Below are 7,700 nucleotides of genomic sequence, written 5' to 3' on the forward strand. Positions count from 1 at the left end.
ATAAAGCAGTGAAGCCCTGCAGGGAAATACTTCACACACGCTTCGGGGCTTCAAGATGAATCATTTCCTCGACTACGCTATCATGTGGACAGGAAAATGTATAACATGCTTGGTGCATGCAATAAAATGGTGGGGTGTAAATCATGCTCTGAACACATAATATGTATTTGAGGAGTGTTCTTACATGAATTGTTCTGTGTTACTTTGTCTATGTTTGTGCTTATGCAACAAGTGAAAATGTAAAATAAGGAGGTAAAAATAAAGTGCTTATTCGTTTTTATTTAAAAACAATGTTTTATCCAAAGTTGTTGGACTCAGGCGTTTTTTTTTTTTTTTTGCAGAGAATTTCACCTGCTTTTAAACAAACTCTTTCACATAGTACTGGTGAAACAGGGGGGCATAGATATGTGATAGCAAGTTGGTATGAAGGGGAATCCATAGCTTCTTTGTCGCTTTTATTTCGAACACTCGAACCTGTCGTATCATTTCCTGAATCAGTCACGTGGTACACCCCCTTCGCGGGGCTTCAAACGTCATCACTGACGTCATCAACACGCGCTTCGACTCCCCATTCATAAACCACTCATCTAGATTACTCGGCACACGCTTCAGGGATTCGAACCGTGGAGCACATGACTACCTTACGGCACTGTAAAATGTATTCGGTCTGACAATGGAACCGAATTCACAAGCAGAGAGTTTCGGACACTATTGAGAAAGAATAAAATCTCCATTTGAGAACGCTTTTTTGTGCTGTTCTGAGAGTTCTTGTTCTTCCGGGGTGAACGTATCGTTAGCTGACAGCCAGGAAAGTACTTATTTTATATTTTTATTAATTTATTTTCATCCAAACAAATGACGTTTATGCATTAGTGGAGTCACTTTTATTTTGAAGGTGGCCAACGCCACTCGCTGGCGGCAGATTACCGTAATGCACAGTATTGAAAATCGCAGTGGCGGCTCACTTGACTTCAATTTTGCGAGTGGAGGCTGGCTTGACCGCAGCGTTAAACAGAGCCGCGCAATCTGAGGTGAGGTCTTCCCCACTGTTTTACGACGCCCCATGAGTCTTTGCCTGACTTCGGTGCGCGACTTCCGGTATGGCGAAGTTGTTGTATTATAGCGATCAGGGAATGCCACTTGTCGCAACTCATAAAAAAAAAAAATCTCGATCCTGCTTCCTGCTAATATGCGGGGTAGATGGATGACATAAAAAGAGGCGAACAACAAGTTACAAAAAACATGTTGACGAACTCTCGCTTCTGGCGTGAAACAATGAGGATGAGCAATGTGAAAAGCTCTGAGCCGTATCAAAGCACGGTTGTTTTATTTAAAAATTATGCTTCATGCAGAAAGCAATTCAATGTGCTTCACACAAGCAAAGGCACAACACCGACAAGCGTTACACACAACACTTGACGACATTCAAAACCAATGCAAAGAAACCAAAAGTCACCTGCAAATACAGTAATGTACTTTGACAACATTTAAACACTTAACAGAAAACTAAAAGTAAAGAAATAAAAGTAGGTTTCCAAAACATCGAAAAGAAAATGATTAAAAACAGTTGAGACAACTAAAATTAAAGGTTTTTCATGTAGATTTAAAAGCATTTACACGCTGGGCTAGCTTCACTTCTGTTGGCACCTTATTCCATTTGTGTGTAGCATAACACCAAAATGCAGCTTCACCATGTTTACTTTTAACTCTGGCTCCCACAATTTTAACCCAAATCTGCTGATCTCAGCTTTTATATTCAATCAACATTATTTAAATATTCAGGACCCAAACCATTCAGTGATTTATCGACCAGTAGAAGAATTTTCAGTAGCAGTCTGAGATTTCGGGCTTGGTCTTTGGTTTCTAAAGATAGTGACTTCAAGTGTTTTCAAATAGCAATCCTCCTTTCTTTATTGCACAAAACAATTACCTCTGATTTGTTCTGGTTTAGCTGAAAGAAATGTAGGTCCATCCAGCTGTTGTTGAGTTTTTCTTCTGTTTCATGAAAAAACAAACAAACAAATCGGCCTAACTTTAAGAGCAACACTGGTGTCCAGAAGCTGTTGACTCAAAAGTAACATATACAAACTAAACAGAGTTCCAAGGACTGACACTTGAGAGACCCCACATGTCATGGTCATTAAATCTGATTCAAAACTTCCAGTGGTCACAAACTAATTTCCTCTAAATTGGACCTAAACCATTTTCGCATTGTTACATTTAATCCCACCCAAATTTCCAATCTGTTCAGACTATTTCATGATCAAATGTGTCAAATACTGCACTGAAACCCAATCAGACCAGCACCGACACCTTCCCTGTGTCAGTGTTCAATGTTGTATCATTTAGTGCTTTAATAAAAGCTGTTTCTGGACTGTGGTGAGGTCGGAATTCTGATTGGAGTCTATCAAAAAATTCGTTGGGTTTAATAATTTGCTGAGTTGATTAAAAATCACTTTCATGATAATCTAGGTCAAAAAGGAAAGGTTTGAGATGATCTGATTTGCTAACAAGAGACATCCATTGTTCTCTTTTTTTGGAAGAGGCTTGACAGCGGCTACTTTGAGGGGTTCAGGAAACTTGCCTGACTAAAGTGTGCCGTTGATTATTTGCTGTAACTCACTTCTAACAGATTTCACAATAGTTTTGAAAAAGTCAGATGGTATTGAGTAAAGACAGCTAGTTGATTGTCTCAACTGCTGAACCAAATCTGTTACAGTTTTTGATCCACTCTATCAGATTTTGCCATGGTAATTGATTTTTTTTCGAGTTGGTTTTAAGTGCTGAATCATTTTGTAATTTTGCTAGTTTGTGACGATGTTTGACCAAATGGATTGTACTTTTTGACAAAAGTAGCAAGCAAATTAAAAATTAATTGCGTTCATCTGTTGAGAGGAGTTCAATTGTCACCCCCCCCAAAAAATAGAGTGTTGTTTTCAGAAAAGTGCTATTGTCTAGCTTTTACTAACTCTGTACAGGACAAAATGAACTTTGAGTTTAGTTTTTCTGCACTTTTACTCCACTTTCCTGCACTTTGATTTCAAAGTCATTACACTCTGAGTTTTAGGTTGACATGAAGTGGTCTTAGTTTTAATAGGAGCAACAACATTCAGGAGATACAATCCAATCCAATACATCTTTATTTATATAGCACTTTCACAACAGCTGCAGCTGCCCAACTCGGGAAAGACCTCCAAGCGGTGTTGGGCGTGCCTTCGGGCTACGAACAGTTCCCAGTCGACAGCCGACAACTGGGTCTGCAGGTACGTCGCTGCGGCTTTCGGAGACACTTTGGGACCCAGTTGGAGGTTACTCAACAGCAACAGCAACAGCTGCAGCTGCAGCTGTAACCAAGCGCTTTACAGAACAGCTAACATAAAATAACAAAATAATATAACAACACATAATATAAGATCTTTATCAGTTTATGAAATTTATTTTAAACTGTGGGCAGGCTGGTTGTTTCGGGTATTCTGCCAACAACCTTTACCCTGCTAAGAGATCACCACTCTTCCCTATTCCTGGGCAGTGTTCCATCAGCCTTTCACCTACTTTGAACTCAGAATTTTTACTATTGTCCAGGCATCATTCCAACCACTTGTCCACAAGTGAGGACACCAGCTCATCTTTGACAGGTCAATCATAATACATCATTCTTACGCAGCTAAATACCATTTTGAGTAATTTGTGTATAATTATTTTTACTACCAATTCTCGCTGTCAGTTAATGAACTTGTCTGTTTTTCATCATGTGACATTATCTCGAAAAATAACATTCATAGGCACTTGAAGAATCCATAAAGCTGTTTCAGACATATCTACTGTAATACAAAAGCTTTTCTAATATATCTAAATAATGCCATGTTATTTTCTTGCAACATTTTAAGAAAGAAAAAGAAAAGAAAAACAATAATCATTCTTTGGATAAAAACCTCAGTTACAGTATCAACATACAGTACTATTGTATGATTCAACAGTAAATTTATATCCCAGTCATTCTAGCGTCATTTGACATCAACCATTTTTTGTAAGGCAACTTCAATTGAATAAAAAGGATATCGATTGAATAAAAAGGATAAAGCATCACTGTACCGAACTATTTGAAGGGGTGAATTGTCATGACTCATTTAATGGTCTGTGTCGCCCTCTAGTGGGCAAGATTCAATATGACTCCTAACCTTTGAATCCACTTTCATTTCCGTATGGCTGAATTTACTCTTGAGCCAACTATTATTAGACTATTTATTCTTCAGATAATTATTGATGTATTAACGTGACGCAGGGCACACACGCACCCGCAGTGGCTCCTCTTGTTGTCTGTTGTCTGAGGGAGGAAATTTCATCTGTGCTGTATGTTCCACATACAGTACATTTGGCAATAAACCTGTACTTGATATATGTCCACATTTTTAACATTGTTAACATTACAGAATAACTGGTGTTTCATGGCTTACACCAGCCCACTATAGTTCACAAAACTGCCATGAAGTTGTTGCATTTTTTTACCCTTACATAGCTTACTTACCATTACATAGTTTACCATATGTTACCATTCCTCCAACACGGATTATTACAATAACAATATTGTGTTCATATCGCATTTGTTCCGAAATTCAAAATGACAACCGAATGTTCTGACAAGACCATTCAGTCCTTATTTGAACAAGTATGAGAACATGCATAGTTAAAATTGACAAAAAGGAAGCATTTCACAAAATGTTGCTAATGTGGGATGAGAAACTTCCCACAAAGCAGTTCTCAAACACTCTTAAGTCAACAATATTTAGTCAGCTAACACGGTACTGCTCGTATCTTGACTTGAAACCAAGTCACACTACTTAGCATACTGTCACTAACTTAATGATCACCTGACGGCAGCAGGCACGTGAAAAAACATCGCACAAAACCAAATATTGTGCTGAAAACAGACTATGGACAATCCAAACAACGTGTTTGCATACACATGAATTAGAGTGACACGATTTCCGGGGCAGTGACGCACACTGCCAACACTCTTCCCTGAGATGTCTGACTGTCCCATGTGCCCCAGGGCTCAATGCGAACGTGACAAACTGTTCATGAAGAAGATGCAAATGCATGCAAATTAGTCAATGGTTAAGACACTTAATAATCAAGATTAGCATGTTTGTCTAAAATAATTATTCATTTTGTGGCATTTTCTACATGATTAGTAGGTGTTTTGGTGTTATGAGGACTTCACAACCGACACTAAGAAGCGACTTTCCCACAAGGCTCTATTGCAGTGACACTTAACACTTGGGACTGTTTACTGATGTATTATTTTGTAGAAGTAGGCCGCAATACAGTTATCGGGGTGTTATTTCTCGTCGTGTATTAAATTAATTAGACTTTTGTTGACAGGCTCAGTAACTCAGTGCTACATATATTTCCATGGCCACCTTCATTTGTTTTAAATTTAATTGACGCTATATTGACACTTGTTATTTGTCCAATTGTCCTATAACAGATCGGGAGTAGGGGTAGTTTATGTTCGAATTCCGAGTGGCCATGGTGCTTCTTTGGCCCACATTGTTTTTTTGTCATGTGGGCCCCACCTCCCCCATAGGCCAGCCCGCCCCTGGATCTCAGTGTTTTAATTGGCAAATGCAGTTGTTCACTTACAAGAACATACTAAAGCAAGCTGACCAAATATAGCATACTCTTTTCTTCAAGGTACTATGATTGATTTGGACAACATCACCAGCAAATCCCTTCAAATCAAATGAGGACTTTATTAAATTTGTACTCATCCAAAGCGCCATCCAAGCTAGTACAATAATCCATCGGCATTTAGCGCTTCATGTTTTGCAGCTTCAAATGCTTCACGGATTTTTCCAAAAGACTGTAGTCGTTTAAAATAAATAAATAAATAATCAAAAAATTAAAATATAGCCAAATCGGCAGCCATATTGTGGAAAGATGCGTTGTTTCATTTTGATGAGCAAGAGAGAATGTTTGCATGCCGAACAAATCAGAGGCTTTGTACATGCCTGTGCTGTAGTGTACTTATGTGCCACAGGCACTCATTCAAGGCGCATGATTGGCCTTGAATGAGTGCCCCTTCCCCTGTGTCTCATCATGCTGTTGACTTTCTCACATACTCTATCTTAGTGTTGTGTTTGCGATAAGTTTTTTTTGTTCTTGTGATAACTTCTTTTGATTAGTTAAGCTGCGCCCCAACTCCTTACCACCGCTGAAGTAATGCACTCGTCCCTCCGCGGAGATGGCACCATCAACAGTGACACATTGCTACGATGACGGTGGCCTTGACCAGGTTGGGATGCCTTATTTTGAAGGTCTCCCAAACCAGTCATCTGTTTTTTAAACATGTCACAAGGAAGCAGTGACAGTTTAGAGAGACGGAGGTTAGAGTTTTCTTCTTCACTAAAAAAGACCATTGTCTGCTACAAAAGAAACCTTAGAACTTTTTCAACGAATAAGAACACATCTTTTTCTTCAATTTAAAAACCTCAGTTGCACCGTCCGCGCCTCCAGCAGTCTCAAGTGAATCAAAAGCCTATGAGTCAAGTGAGAGCCACCTTCTTCAGCACCAACACAAGCCTCTTTGCCTCTCAGAAAACAATGTATAAGGTTTGATAATTCAAGATTTAAGTAAATACTTGTCATCTTTTTCTCAAATATGTAAAGTATAACATCCTGTTTACATATTTTAAATATGCTGGTACCCACCTACACATACACGAAAATGCTCGGGGGGGGGGGGAACCCTATGTCGCGGTTTTCACCTTAAGCGGGGGGTGTGTGTGTGTGTGTGTGTGTGTGTGTGTGTGTGTGGAGGGGGCCGGGGGGGTTCTGGTCCCCATTAACCATGAAAAACAAGGGATTACTGTACCATGCAGGGTTCGATTCTGGTGCCGGCCTTTTTGTGTGGAGTTTGTATGTTCTGCCCGTTTCTGCGTTGGTTTCTCCTGCTACAATAATCCCTGGGTTTATTGCGGGGGCTATATTACAAAATGAACCTGTAATAAGTGAAATCCGTGAAGCAGTCACGTTTATTTTTTTTAACAAACACAGTACTGTATTACGTATACAATACTGTATTGAATGAAACCTATGATTACATTTTTTTTTTCAGATCCAAGCATTAAAAACTTATAAAAATATAAAACCGTTTTCTTACAACTGACACTTTGGAACGTTTCGTCGACATTGTGGATTTTGTCATGGAGAAAATTTGGCTGTAGTGCGATGAGGCATGGAGACTGTTGACATTAGTCTACAGTCCCTAACCCAGGGGTCGGCAACCCAAAATGTTGAAAGAGCCATATAGGACAATAAAACAAAAAACAAATATGTCTGGAGCCGCAAAAAAAAATAAAAGCCTTCTATAAAACTTACAATGAAGGAAACACATGCTGTATGTATGTAGGAGACTGGACTGTCTCAGAATTGTTTATGTTATTCATTCCTTTGTTGTGTGTTCACAAACGCCCCCATAGAATTTACTTTGTAATTTCCTCACTTGAATTTTTTTGTTTTGGTGCATTATTTTCGATTTTCTTCGTGTCATTGAAGTGATCATTAATTTCTGTTTTTCTGAGGCTGTATTTGAACGCCTCTCGAGTCGAACAGAAGAGAGAAGGCACGGAGTCAGACGGACGCAGACGTGTCTTGTGTTTGTCTAGACTGTTAAAAGCATAAATAAAGTGTACGTTTTT

Source organism: Hippocampus comes, unplaced genomic scaffold (genome assembly GCF_001891065.2).
Source record: "Hippocampus comes isolate QL1 unplaced genomic scaffold, H_comes_QL1_v1.1 scaffold332, whole genome shotgun sequence".
NCBI lineage: Eukaryota > Metazoa > Chordata > Actinopteri > Syngnathiformes > Syngnathidae > Hippocampus > Hippocampus comes.